This window comes from Geotrypetes seraphini, unplaced genomic scaffold (genome assembly GCF_902459505.1).
Source record: "Geotrypetes seraphini unplaced genomic scaffold, aGeoSer1.1, whole genome shotgun sequence".
In the NCBI taxonomy this organism is placed as follows: Eukaryota; Metazoa; Chordata; class Amphibia; order Gymnophiona; family Dermophiidae; genus Geotrypetes; species Geotrypetes seraphini.
Window position 1 is genome coordinate 68,793 of NW_022985980.1, and position 15,830 is coordinate 84,622.

The following is a 15,830-nucleotide window of genomic DNA, read 5'->3' on the forward strand; positions in this document are numbered from 1 at the left end:
TCCAACCCGCTTAAACATCCCTGCAATCAATCTCGTTCTTAGCTCAGTGGGGCGGTACCCTTAAAGGTTTATATAGCCCCATTTATCCATTCTATTTCAGTAGGGCTATCATTTGAACTCATATACACATCTTGTCTCTTTTGATTCATTGACTGACAGGATTTCACACAACCCGGCTAAACATCCCTGTGATCAACTCACTCCCGTCTAAAATCTCTGTTCTCAACTCATGGGGCGGTACCTTTAAAGGTTATATAGCCCCATTCATCCATTCTGTTTCACTAGGGCTATCATTTGATCTAATATACACTTCTCTCTTTTGATTCATTGACTGACAGGGTTTTCACCCAACTCGGCTTTATACCTATCGGCGATCAACTCACTCCCTGCCAAAATCCCCTCTTCCCAACTCAGTGGAGTGAAACCTTTAAAGGTTTCTAGAACACCATTCATTCATTCTGTTTCAGTAGGGCTATCATTTGATCAAATATTCATATCTGGTCTCTTTTGATTCATTTACTGACAGGATTTTCACCCAACCCGGCTTAAACATCCCTGTGATCAACTTACTCCCTGCTAAAATCTCTGTTCTCAGCTCAGTGAGGTGGTACCTTTAAAGGTTTATATAGCCCCATTCATCCACTCTGTTTCAGTAGGGCTATCATTTGATCTAATATACACTTCTCTCTTTTGATTCATTGACTGACAGGATTTTCACCCAACCCGGCTTAAAGATCCCTGCAATCAACTCACTTCCTGCCAATATCTCTCTTCCCAACTCAGTGGGGCGGTACCTTTAAAGGTTTATATAGCCCCATTCATCCATTCTGTTTCAGTAGGGCTATCATTTGATCAAATATACACATCTTGTCTCTTTTGATTCATTGACTGACAGGATTTTCACCCAACCCGGCTTAAACATCCCTGCGATCAACACACTCCCTGCTAAAATCACTGTCCTCAGCTCAGTGGGGCGGTACCTTTAAAGGTTTATATAGCCCCATTCATCCATTCTGTGTCAGTAGGGCTATCATTTGATCTAATATACACTTCTCTCTTTTGATTCATTGACTGACAGGGTTTTCATCCAACCCGGCTTAAACATCCCTGCAATCAATCTCTGTTCTTAGCTCAGTGGGGCGGTACCCTTAAAGGTTTATATAGCCCCATTCATCCATTCTGTTTCAGTAGGGCTATCATTTGATCTAATATACACTTCTCTCTTTTGATTCATTGACTGACAGGGTTTTCATCCAACCCGGCTTAAACATCCCTGCAATCAATCTCTGTTCTTAGCTCAGTGGGGCGGTACCCTTAAAGGTTTATATAGCCCCATTCATCCACTCTGTTTCAGTAGGGCTATCATTTCATCTATTATACACTTCTCTCTTTTGATTCATTGACTGACAGGGTTTTCATCCAACCCGGCTTAAACATCCCTGCAATCAATCTCTGTTCTTAGCTTAGTGGGGCGGAACCTTTAAAGGTTTATATAGCCCCATTCATCCATTCTGTTTCAGTAGGGTTATCATTTGATCTAATATACACTTCTCTCTTTTGATTCATTGACTGACAGGGTTTTCACCCAACTCGGCTTTATACCTACCGGCGATCAACTCACTCCCTGCCCAAATCCCTCCTCCCGGCTCACTGAAAAGGAACCTTTAAAGGTTTATATAGCCAAATTCATCTCTTCTTTTTAATTAGGGCTTTCAACTACTCTACATACATATCTTCTCTCTTTTGATTCATTGACTGACAGGATTTTCACCCAACCCGGCTTAAAGATCTCTGCGATCAACTCACTCCCTGCCAAAATTACTCTTCCCAGCTCAGTAGAGCGGTACCTTTAAAGGTTTAAAGAGCCCCATTCATTCATTCTGTTTAAGTAGGGCTATCATTTGATCTAATATACACTTCTGTCTTTTGATTCATTGACTGACAGGGTTTTCATCCAACCCGGCTTAAACATCCCTGCAATCAATCTCTGTTCTTAGCTTAGTGGGGCGGAACCTTTAAAGGTTTATATAGCCCCACTCATCCATTCTGTTTCAGTAGGGCTATCATTTGATCTAATATACACTTCTCTCTTTTGATTCATTGACTGACAGGGTTTTCACCCAACTCGGCTTTATACCTACCGGTGATCAACTCACTCTCTGCCAAAATCCCTCCTCCCGGCTCACTGAAGAGGAACCTTTAAAGGTTTATATAGCCCTATTCATCTCTTCTTTTTAATTAGGGCTTTCAACTACTCTACATACATATCTTCTCTCTTTTGATTCATTGACTAACAGGATTTTCACCCAACCCAGCTTTAAAATCCCTGCAATCAACTCACTTCCTGCCGATATCTCTCTTCCCAACTCAGCGGGGCGGTACCTTTAAAGATTTATATAGCTCCATTCTTCCATTCTGTTTCAGTAGGGCTATCATTTGATCAAATATACACATCTTGTCTCTTTTGATTCATTGACTGACAGGATTTTCACCAAACCCGTCTTAAACATCCCTGCGATCAAATCACTCCCTGCTAAATCACTGTTCTCAGCTCAGTGGGGCGGTACCTTTAAAGGTTTATATAGCCCCATTCATCCATTCTGTTTCACTAGGGCTATCATTTGATCTAATATACACTTCTCTCTTTTGATTCATTGACTAACAGCATTTTCACCCAACCCGGCTTTAAGATCCCTGCAATCAACTCACTTCCTGCCAATATCTCTCTTCCCAACTCAGTGGAGTGAACCTTTAAAGGTTTCTAGAACACCATTCATTCATTCTGTTTCAGTAGGGCTATCATTTGATCAAATATTCACATCTGGTCTCTTTTGATTCATTTACTGACAGGATTTTCACCCAACCCGGCTTAAACATCCCTGTGATCAACTTACTCCCTGCTAAAATCTCTGTTCTCAGCTCAGTGAGGTGGTACCTTTAAAGATTTATATAGCCCCATTCATCCACTCTGTTTCAGTAGGGCTATCATTTGATCTAATATACACTTATTCTCTCTCTTGATTCATTGACTGACAGGGTTTTCATCCAACCCGGCTTAAACACCCCTGCGATCAATCTCTGTTCTCAGCTCAGTGGGGCGGTACCTTTAAAGGTTTATATAGCCCCATTCATCCAGACTTGCCATAAGAACAGCAGTGGTGTTCAACTTTGGGATGTTAACTACTTGTTGGTCTACCTTGGTGTACACTGCCTTGGTGTACACCGCTTTGGGGGGGGGGTGTTGATCCATCCATTCTGTTTCACTAGGGCTATCATTTGATCTAATATACACTTTTTTTTTATTGAACGTAGTTCTAAAGTCTGCTCCAGAAACACAGCTAGAGAGAAATACTCCTTCCAATAGGGAGAAAAGATCTCTGGCTTAAAAACCGTGCTCAAATCAATGCTTGAAATTTAAAGGTTTAAAGGTTCCTGTTTTGCTTAGGTCATGCAGATACTTGTTCAGGAATGTTAGAAGAGGAAAAAGCATGCAGAGCACAGCTCATGTGATTGTTTGCATGTTCAAGTTTGTTTGCATACATGCTCACTTGTTTCTGTGCTTACACTGCTTGTGTGTCTGTGTTGGCTTTTTGTGTGGCTAGTTGCTAGAAAAAATCATGACATGATAGGGTGTTTAAATCGGGGAGGAGTCCACATCTTGACGCAGTCAGACGTTGAACCTGAACACAAGTGTTGTTACTCTGGGTACCCTGCTGCTATTGCTGAAAGGGAAGAGATTAAATGGTTGTAATACAGTATAATCAAGCAGATGGAAGAGTACGGATTAAAAACCATCCACCTAAAGTCAATGATTATTGTCCAACCTTATAAATATAAATGCTATGGCAATGTGTACACAAAATTAATTAAAAACACAGGAACTGTGAGCCGGCAATAAAGATACGTTCCATCTAAGTTTCAAAAGCCTTACTGGAAACATTGCACAATTAAGGCAGTTGTAACCTGAAAAAAAGGATCCTCTCCGGCACGAGGATCTCATAGGATACGCACTCCAAGTAAAACTTAGAATGCACAAAAGATGAAGGTTCTGTTGAATTCGGGGATGATTCAACATCAAATCAAGGGTCCACACTGTCACACGCTGAATCACTAAACAAGGCTCGTTACTCTTGGAACACTGCTGATAGTGCTGAAGAGAACAGAAAAAAAAAACCAGAAAAATGTGTGAGGGAGGCTTAAAAACAACAAAGAAATGAATGTAGGCCATAGACCGCTACATACCTTGATGGCCAGCTTCTCTGGGCCCAGTTGCGACCCTGGTTGTGTGAGCATATGTTGGCAGGGGTATGGCCTAGATGAAGGTAAAATATAAAAAAAAATTATTTCCCAAAGTCCCCAGTCTTAAAACTTTAACAATGCACCAAAGGATCGTAGCCCAGTCTCAAGGATCTCTTGGCATGTGCAAACACATAAAAACAACAGGTGCACAAGATATGAATTTCGGGAAAATTGTTTGGGTAGTCCACACAAAACAACAGTGGTATCCTTATTAGCAGTGTCCCACGCTGAAACTCATTAGAATGGGTGCAACTCTGTGTCCTCACTATAGATTGCTGAGAGTGCTGAAGGCAAGAGGAAAAAATAGGGGATAAGGATTGCAAAAACCTATATATAAATGAAAGAAAGAGAAGCATATGAGCGCCACATACCTCGATACACAGCATCTGCGAGGCCATTAGGTGGCCTAGTTGGTTGCACAGGCGTAGACGTTGTGGGTCCTAGTTTATACAATAGACCACAATGACTTAGTGACAGACAATGGGTGGCACCTTCAATACATAAGATAGGACAAAAGAAACCCATTAAACTTAAAAAACTTACCCGCGTATGATGGAGATGACCATCCATGAAACGTGTGTGCTGCCCGCCAAGAAGCACTGGTATCTTGGTATCTTCAAAGGAGAAATCACAATTAGGAATGGGGTACACATAAGCTGGAAGAGGGTAGGGGTTTGAAGATCTTGCACACGGAGGTTACTTACTTCGTATGATGGGGCTAGAAGATACCGGATAGAGGGGGACACAAGTGTAGCTATGGGTGGTTCCAGTTACTTGCCATGTACGATAGGGCTTGAACATGAGATGTGCTATTGTGGTGGACGCATGAGGAGCCATAGGATTCGAACTTGTGAATATAAATCAGTGGATATATTTGTATGTTTCAGACATTGAAAGGAGAAATTACAATGTGGAATGGTGTACACATATGCTGAAGGGGGGGTAGAGGCGTGCTTAACATCAAACAGGGAGGATACGCACAATGTATGATAGGGCTTGAAGATACTTTTGGTGCCATTTTGGGTGAAGCATGGGGAGCCATAGGGTGTTCCGCTGGTGGAGCCACAGTATACACATGATGGTTTGAACCTGTGGAGATCAAGCATTGCACATATTGTTATCGTAGTCTGGTCCATTGACCTAAATAGTAAAAATCTAAACAAGTATACAAATTGAATAACGTACTTAATGAAGCTTGTGGAGTACAAGTGGGGGTCACAGTGCGGGACAGCATTAAGTTATGCAAAGCCTCACTGTGTCTAACGACCTCCTTCATCATCCCCTGGTTATGCCTCTGTTGCTCCACAATCATATTTATCGGCGCAAGATTCTGCCTCTGGAGATCCATTACAATTTGATGGAGATCCTGGTTCTGCCTATGAAGATCAAGCATTGCATTAGTGTGAATCTGCATCACTGTGGTAAGGCTAGCAATATTCTGAGACATTGCTTGTGCACCCTCACCAATCAATCAAATCGGGAAAGATTCTGGAAGACTGGAAGCTGGCAAATGTTACACCGATCTTCAAGAAAGGTTCGAGGGGAGATCCGGGAAACTACAGACCGGTGAATCTGACCTGATGGTAGAGGCGCTAATAAAGGACCACATCATTGATCACCTTGATAGACATGGGCTGACGAGGACCAGTCAGCACGGTTTTAGCAAAGGCAGATCGTGTTTGACGAACTTGCTGCACTTCTTTCAGGGAGTAAAGGGCGACAAGTAGATAGACAAGTAGATAGACAAGGGCGACGCGATCGACATTGTATATCTGGATTTTCAGAAGGCGTTTGACAAGGTTCCGCATGAACAACTACTTCGGAAAATTGCAAGCCATGGAATGGAGGGTGAAATACTCACGTGGATTAAAAACTGGCTGGATCATAGGAAACAGAGTGGGGGATAAATGGACAATACTTACACTGGAAGAGCGTCACCAGTGGGGTACCGCAGGGCTCAGTGCTTGGACTCGTGCTCTTCAACATCTTTATAAATGATCTAGACATTGGTAAGACGAGTGAGGTGATTAAATTTGCAGATGATACAAAGTTATTCACAGTAGTGAAGACACAGGGGGATTATGAAGATCCGCAACGTGACGTAATCATGCTCGAGGAATGGGCATCAACATGGCAGATGAGGTTCAACGTGGATAAGTGTAAAGTGATGCATGTAACAAAAATCTCATGCACGAATACAGGATGTCCGGGGCAGTAGTTGGAGAGACCTCCCAGGTAAGAGACTTGGGAGTTATGAGTGGCCAGTCAATGAAGCCGTCCACACAATACGGCGGCGGCAAAAAGGGCGAACAGAATGCTAGGAATGTTAAAGAAGGGGATCACGAACAGATCGGAGAAGGTTATCATGCCGCTGTACCGGGCCATGGTGTGCCCACACCTGGAGTATTGCGTCCAGCACTGGTCGCCGTACATGAAGAAGGACATGGTACTACTCAAAAGGGTCCAGAAAAGAACAACTAAGATGGTTAAGCGGCAGGAGGATTTGCCATACAGCGAAAGATTAAAGAAACTGGGCCTCTTCTCCCTCGAGCAGAGGAGATTGAGAGGGGACATAAATGAAACATTCAAGGTACTGAAGGGAATAGACTTAGTAGATAAGGACAGGTTGTTCACTCTCTCCAAGGTAGGGAGAATGAGAGGGCACTCTCTAAAATTGAAAAGGGATAGATTCCGTACGAATGTAAGGAAGTTCTTCTTCACTCAGAGAGTGTTAGAAAACTGGAATGCTCTTCCAGAGGCTGTTATAGAGGAAAACACCCTCCAAGGATTCAAGACAAAGTTAGACAAGTTCCTGCTGAACCAGAACGTACGCAGGTAGGGCTAGTCTCAGTTGGGGCACTGGTCTTTGACCAAGGACCGCCGCGTGAGCGGACTGCTGGGCATGATGGACCACTGGTCTGACCCAACAGCAGCAATTCTTATGTGCGTCCCGAGCTTGCCTGTCCCAACGGGCCCTCACACACCCTTTCACTAGGACCTCCCTCGCCCTCGAGGGGACACCCGGCAGGGCAAATTGAGGAGACAAAGGGCATGATTGCTGTGTGAACACTGTCTGGTCCACTGTCTCATCTTCAACATCTTGCAAGGTGGGCTGAATTTGATTCACAGGGTAGGTCAATTGAGAACGTTCTAAAAGGGAAAAAAAAAGGTTAAAAACAAACAAAGAAATATTCACCCAATACTCACACCTTGCAGGGCTCGGTGCTTGGACCTGTGCTCTTCAACATCTTTATAAACAATCTGGACACTGGTATGATGAGTGAGGTGATTAAATTTGCGGACGATACGAAGTTATTCAGAGTAATGAAGACACAGGGGGATTGTGAAGATCAAGCTTGAGAAATGGGCATCGACATGGCAAATGAGGTTCAACATGGATAAGTGTAAAGTGATACATGTCGGGAACAAAAATTTCATGCATGAATACAGGATGTCCAGGGCGATACTTGGAGAGACCTCCCAGGAAAGAGACTTGGGAGTTCTGATCTACAATTCAACGAAGCCGTCTGCAGAATGCGAACAGAATGCTAGGAATAATTAAGAAGGGGATCACAAACAGATCGGAGAGGGTTATTATGCCACTGTAGCGGGCCATGGTGCGCCCTCACCTGGAATACTGTGTCCAGCACTGGTCGCTGTACATGAAGAAAGACACGGTACTACTCGAAAGGGTCCAGAGAAGAGCGACTAAAATGGTTAAGAAGCTGGAGGAGTTGCCGTACAGTGAGAGATTGGAGAAACTGGACTTCTTCTCCCTTGAAAAGAGGAGACTGAGGCGGGACTTGATCGAAACGTTCAAAATACTAAAAGGAATAGACTTAGTAGAGAAAGACAGACTGTTCACCCTCTCCAAGGTAGGGAGGACGATAGGGCACTCTCTAAAGTTGAAAGGGGATAGATTCTGTACAAACATAAAAAAATTCTTCTTCACCCAGAGAGTGGTGGAAAGCTGGAATGCTCTTCCAGAGTCTGTTATAGGGGAAAACACCCTCTAGGGTTTCAGGACAAAGTTGGACAAGTTCCTGCTAAACTGGAACGTACACAGGTGAGGCTGGACTCATTTAGAGCACTGGTCTTTGACCTGAGGGCCGCCGCGTGAGCACACTGCTGGGCAGGATGGACCACTGGTTTGACCAGGCAGCGGCATTTCTTATGTTATGTTCTTGCAAATGGCAGGCAAACTACTCACCCTCGTCTGCATAAAGGTCCGGGGAAAACCAAGATGCTCGTCCCCCGACCTGTCCCAGTAAAACCAAAAGCGACGTCCCCTCCTTTGTATGCTCTGAAGGAAGAAACAAAGCAGATATTTTACATAATAGACATAAATATGCACCGTACAAGAATACATCACAACCTCCTGAAATCACAACTCACCTAGAAAAGGACTTGGGGGTTTTGGTGGATAAAACAATGAAACCGGCGGTACAATACGCAGCGGCCTCAAAAAAGGCGAACAGAATGTTGGGCATTATCATGATCGTGATTGCCAGAAATAGGGTTTTCTGGTGTGTGCTTGCAGTGGTTTGAGAGATTCTTAAGAAAAAGACGATATAAAGTGTTGAAGGAGGGATCTTGTTCTGACACTGGATACTTACTCCATCTGACATATAAGTTTCAAGTTTATTCATGTATTTGATTGAACGCTTTTCCTAAGATACTAAGCGTTGTACAATAATAATTAAAAACTTTTACAAACATACAAAAAATCAGACCATTTTTACGTACTTAGTTATTAAAACCACAAGGGTACAATAGGAAGGGGGGGAGAACTACAATATTTCTTGAGAAAAGGTACATAAAAAGGGAAGTACATTAGGGTAGGGAGAAGTTAACAGCTTTGCTGGACTTAATCAAATGATTAATTAAAGGCATCTTTACAAAGGAAAACTTTTTTAATTACTTTTAAACTTCTGTATATTTTATTAGGATCTTATATGAGTACATTGACTATGATTTCACTGAATTCAGATGAATGGATTTTTTTTCTAAGCTGAAGATATACTGCATATTTCTACTAATTCCTATCAATTCAGATACGGACTTGTTTATTCCTAGATTGTTGGAGGCTGTTGAACAGGTCAGATAATGGTTTTTGACATATTGGCTTAAACATAATATATAAAAGACTTTCATGGTTCAGTTTACAGAAAAAACTTATTCCAGCTTCTATTAACATATAACACCACTATGCATCAATGAACTTAGTCAACCTATTCAGTCCACCATGAAGATACTGAGTGTAACTCTGGATCAATGCCTAACCATGAAAGACCAGGTGGACTCCTTAATCAGAAAGGGTTTTTTCACTCTCTGGAAACTTAGATCCATTAAATCATATTTTGATACGTCAGCATTCAGAACCCTGGTTCAATCCCTCGTACTAAGTCAACTTGACTACTGTAACATCGCCTATTTAGCAATTTCCCAAAAGAATATGCGACGTTTACAATTAATGCAAAATGCAGCGGTCAGACTAATCTACGGGCTACAGAAATTTGATCACGTGACACCATAATACCGATAGTTGCATCGGCTACCGATGGAAGCACGCGTGAAGTTTAAGTTTGCCTGCCTCTGCTTTTAAAGTACTATACGGACTAGCCCCTAAATACATAACTGATCTTTTCTCCTTCTCAGCCAACAGACACAAGAGAAGCTCACATTCAAACTTCGTTTCCCCCCCCCCAGTTAAAGGTTGTAAACTGAAAAAAACACCATGAACACCTTCTCTCACATCAAGCAGCATTATTGGGTAAAGATCTATAACAATTGCTTTTGCCCACTACTTATGAGGAATTCAGGAAGCGTCTAAAAACATACCTGTTCCTAAAGTATCTAGACAACTGACCCGTACATCTCTTTCTCCTCAATAATGGTTTTCTTGACCTATTAATCACTTTCTTCCACCACTCTTAAGTTTAATCAATTTGTACCTTTGTTTAATCTTTTGTAAACCGCATAGAACATCACGGTACTGCGGTATATAAACTGTTATTATTATTATTATATAGCACAGTTACTTACCGTAACAGGTGTTATCCAGGGACAGCAGGCAGCTTTGCTCACATATGGGTGACGTCACCGACGGAGCCCGGATGCGGAAGCTCACAAGCAGACTTGTTTGTAGAAACTAGAAGTTTTGAGTCAGCCGTACCACGCATGCGAGAATGCCTTCCCGCCCAGCACAGGGCACGTCTCCTCAGTTCAGATAGCTAGCAGAGAAGCCAACTAGGGGAGGTGGGTGGGTTGTGAGAATAGCTGCCTGCTGTCCCTGGATAACACCTTACCTTACAGTACCTTTAAAGGTTTACATAGGCCCATTCATCTATTCTGTTTCAGTAGGACTCTCAATTCATCTATATATACATCTTGTCTCTTTTTTGGTAATATACTCTCTGCCTCATTGAATTGTAATTCTCTCTCTTTCATTTAAAAGTGTTTTTGTACTTTTCAAATAGTATTTGGAATTTCGACTGTTACTCATAATGCTGTATTTTTAAAGGCCTCTCTCTTCTTTCCTCACCAGCCCTGTCTCCACAGATTCATTGACTGACAGGGTTTTCACCCAACCCGGCTTCACACATCCCTACGATCAACTCATTCCCTGCCAAAATCCATCTTCCCAGCTTAGTGGAGCGGTACCTTTAAAGGTTTAAAGAGCCCCATTCATTCATTCTGTTTCAGTAGGGCTATCATTTGATCTAATATACACTTCTCTCTTTTGATTCATTGACTGACAGGGTTTTCATGCAACCCGACTTAACACATCCCTGTGATCAACTCACTCCCTGCCAAAATCCCTCTTCCCAGCTCAGTGGAGCGGTACCTTTAAAGGTTTATAGAGCCCCAATCATCCATTCTGTTTCAGTAGGGCTATCATTTGATCTAATATACACTTCTCTCTTTTGATTCATTGACTGACAGGGTTTTTATCCAACCCGGCTTAAACATCCCTGCAATCAATCTCTGTTCTCAGCTCAGTGGGGCGGTACCTTTAAAGGTTTATATAGCCCCATTCATCCATTCTGTTTCAGTAGGGCTATCATTTGATCTAATATACACTTCTCTCTTTTGATTCATTGACTGACAGGGTTTTCATCCAACCCGGCTTAAACATTCCTGCGATCAATCTCTGTTCTCAGCTCAGTGGGGCGGTACCTTTAAAGGTTTATATAGCCCCATTCATCCATTCTGATTCAGTAGGGCTATCATTTTATCTAATATACACTTCTCTCTTTTGATTCATTGACTGACAGGGTTTTTATCCAACCTGGCTTAAACATCCCTGCAATCAATCTCTGTTCTCAGCTCAGTGGGGCGGTACCTTTAAAGGTTTATATAGCCCCATTCATCCATTCTGTTTCAGTAGGGCTATCATTTGATCTAATATACACTTCTCTCTTTTGATTCATTGACTGACAGGGTTTTCATCCAACCCGGCTTAAACATTCCTGCGATCAATCTCTGTTCTCAGCTCAGTGGGGCGGTACCTTTAAAGGTTTATATAGCCCCATTCATCCATTCTGATTCAGTAGGGCTATCATTTGATCTAATATACACTTCTCTCTTTTGATTCATTGACTGACAGGGTTTTCACCGAACTAGACTTTATACCTCCCGGCGATCAACTCACTCCCTGCCAAAATCCCTCCTCCCAGCTCACTGGAGAGGAACCTTTAAAGGTTTATATAGCCCCATTCATCTCTTCTTTTTATTTAGGGCTTTCAACTACTCTACATACATATCTTCTCTCTTTTGATTCATTGACTAGCAGGATTTTCACCCAACCTGGCTTAAACATCTCTGCGATCAACTTACTCCTCGCTAAAATCTCTCTCCTCAGCTCAGTGGAGCAGTACCTTTAAGGATTCATTGACTGACAGGACATTCACCCAAACTGTTTTAAACATCCCTGCATTGACCTCAACTTCCTGCCAATATCCCTCCTCCTAGTTCAGTGGTGCAGGACCTTTAAAGGTTTCTATAGCCCCATTCATCCATTCTGTTTCAGTAGGGCTTTCAATACATCTAATATACACATCTTGACTCTTTTGATTCATTAAATGACAGGATTTTCACCCAACCCCACTTAAACATCCCTGCAATCAACTCACTTCCTGCCAAAATCCCTGAGCCCAGCTCAGTGGAGCGGAACTTTAATGGATTCTAGAACCCCATTCATTCATTCTATTTCAGTAGGGCTATCATTTGATCTAATATACTTATCTTCTCTCTTTTGATTCATCGATTGACAGGATGTTCACCCAACCCGGTTTAAAGATCCCTGCAATCTACTCACTTCCTGCCAAAATCTCTCTTCCCAGCTTAGTGGAGCGGTACTTGTACAGGTTTCTAGAACTCCATTCATTCATTCTGTTTTAGTAGGGCTATCATTTGATCTAATGTACACATCTCTCTTTTGATTCATTAAATGACAGGATTTTCACCCAACGCCACTTAAACATCCCTGCAATCAACTCACTTCCTGCCAAAATCCCTGAGCCCAGCTTAGTGGAGCAGTACCTTGGAGTTCTAGAAACCTTTAATTCATTCATTCTGTTTCAGCAGGTTCATCAATTGATCTAATATACACTTCTTCTCTCTTTTGATTCATTGAGTGACAGGATTTTCACCCAACGCGGATTAAAGATCCCTACAATCAACTCACTTCCTGCCAGAATCCCTCTTCCCAGCTCAGTGGAGCAGAACCTTTAAAGGTTTCTAGAACCCCATTCATTCAATCTGTTTCGGTAGGGCTTTCATTTGATCTAATATACACATCTTCTCTCTTTTTGAGTCATTGACTGATGTGGTTTTCACCCAACCCGGCTTTAGACATCCCTACGATCAACTCACTTCCTGCTAAAATCCCTGAGCCCAGCTTAGTTGAGCGGTTCCTGTAAAGGTTTATATACTCCCATTCATCCATTCTGTTTCTGTAGCGCTTTCAATTCATCTATATACACATCTTGTCTCTTTTTTGGTAATATATTCTGTGCTTCATTGAATTGTAATTCTCTCTCTTTCATGTAAAAGTGTTTTGTACTTTTCAAATAGTATTTGGAATTTTGACTATTTCTCATAATGCTGTATTTTTAAAGGTCTCTCTCTCTTCTTTCCTCAACAGCCCTGTCTCCACTGATTCGTTGACTGGCGGGATTTTCACTCATCCGGGTTTTACAGATCACTACAATCAACTCACTTCCTGCCAAAATACCTACTCCCAGCTCAGCGAAGCGGTACCTTTTAAAGGTTTAAAAAGCCCCATTCATTCATTCTGTTTCAGTAGGGCTATCATTTGATCTAATATACACTTTATCTCTCTTTTGATTTATTGACTGACAGGGTTTTCACCCAAACGGCTTTACAAATTACTAATACCGTACCAACCAATTAGAACATTAAGATCTAATGATCAAAATTTACTGACGGTTCCTTCATTAAAATTTATAAACACCAGACGACAATTTATATTTTCTGTAACAGCCCCACAAACCTGGAATGCTCTTCCAATTTTTTTACGTAATGAACAAGACTTGGTAAAATTTAAAATCCAATTAAAAACATTTTTGTTTAATGATGCTTTTAATACTTAATTTAATTATATTCAAACCAATAATTCCAATATTTTGTACCATTTGTTTTAATGTTTCCCCTTTTGTGTTTCTCCAATGTATCTCTTTTTATTCGACAAATGTATTTCATAAACCCCACTTACCCATAGAAACATAGAAACATAGAAAGATGACGGCAGATAAGGGCCATAGCCCATCAAGTCTGCCCACACTATTTACCCACCCTCTTAAATCTACTGACCCCCTAAAGAATAATTGTAATTATACTGTCACTCTACTGACCCGCTCATTCAGTCCTAGTGACCCTATCCCTTGTAATTATACTGTCACTCTACTGACCCGCTCATTCAGTCCGAGTGACCCTATCCCTTGGCATGACCTCGTAGGGATCCCACATAGGTATCCCATTTGTTCTTGAAGTCTGAGATGCTGCGTGCCTCGACCACGCAGCATTACCCAATGTAATGTAATTTATATTATTCATTGTAAGTATTTAAAGTTTGTATTGTATGTTTTCTTTTAATTATTTTTTACTATGTACATCGCTTTGAATTAGATAAAGCGATTAATCAAGAAAAATAATAAACTTGAAACTTGAAACAAATCCCTGCGATCAACAAACTTCCTGCCAAAATACCTCCTCCCACGTCAGTGGAGCGGTATCTTTAAAGGTTTTTATAACCCCATTCATCTCTTCTTTTTAATTAGGGCTTTAGACTACTCTACATACATATCTTCTCTCTTTTGATTCATTGACTAACAGCATTTTCACCCAACCCGGCTTTAAGATCCCTGCAATCAACTCACTTCCTGCCAATATCTCTCTTCCCAACTCAGTGGAGTGAAACCTTTAAAGGTTTCTAGAACCCCATTCATTCATTCTGTTTCACTCGTGCTATCATTTGATCTAATATATACATCTTCTCTCTTTTGATTCATTGACTGACATGATTTTCACCTAACTCGGCTTAAACATCCCTGTGATCAACTCACTACCGGCTAAATTCTCTGTTCTCAACTCAGTGGGGCGGTACCTTTAAAGGTTTATATAGCCCCATTCATCCATTCAGTTTCAGTAGGGCTATCATTTGATCTAATATACACATTTTGTCTCTTTTGAGTCATTGACTGACAGGACATTCACCCAACCTGTTTTAAATATCCCTGGATTGACCTCAACTTCCTGCCAATATCCCTCCTCCTAGCTCAGTGGAGCAGTACCTTTAAAGGTTTATATACTCCCATTCATCCATTCTGTTTCTGTAGAGCTATCAATTCATCTATATACACATCTTGTCTCTTTTTTGGTAATATATTCTGTGCTTTATTGAATTGTAATTCTCTCTTTTTCATGTAAAAGTGTTTTGTACTTTTCAAACAGTATTTGGAATTTTGTCTATTTCTCATAATGCTGCATTTTTAAAGGCCTCTCTCTCTTCTTTCCTCACCAGCACTGTCTCCACTGATTCGTTGACTGACGGGATTTTCACTCATCCGGGCTTTACAGATCACTGCAATCAACTCACTTCCTGCCATAATACCCACTCCCAGCTCAGCGAAGCAGTACCTTTTAAAGGTTTAAAGAGCCCCATTCATTCATTCTGTTTCAGTAGGGCTATCATTTGATCTAATATACACTTTATCTCTCTTTTGATTTATTGACTGACAGGGTTTTCACCCAAACGGCTTTACACATCCGTGCGATCAACTAACTTCCTGCCCAAATCCCTCCTCCCACGTCAGTGGAGCGGTAACTTTAAAGGTTTATATAGCCCCATTCATCTCTTCTTTTTAACTAGGGCTTTCAACTACTCTACATACATATCTTCTCTCTTTTGATTCATTGACTGACAGGATTTTCACCTAACTCGGCTTAAACATCTCTGCGATCAACTCACTCCCTGCCAAAATTCCTCTTCCCAGCTCAGTAGAGCG

The 15,830-nt window shown here is 41.6% G+C and overlaps 1 long non-coding RNA gene across 3 annotated transcripts in view; it reads left to right on the forward strand.

The window, feature by feature from the left end:
* Positions 1-15,418, forward strand: part of LOC117352508 — a 78,595-nt gene extending 63,177 nt beyond the window's left edge. For all 3 annotated transcript variants that reach the window (XR_004537703.1, XR_004537704.1, XR_004537705.1), the window contains exon 4: positions 15,347-15,418. This is a non-coding gene — a long non-coding RNA (uncharacterized LOC117352508). The remainder of the gene's footprint in view (positions 1-15,346) is intronic.
* The last annotated feature ends 412 nt before the right edge of the window (positions 15,419-15,830 follow it).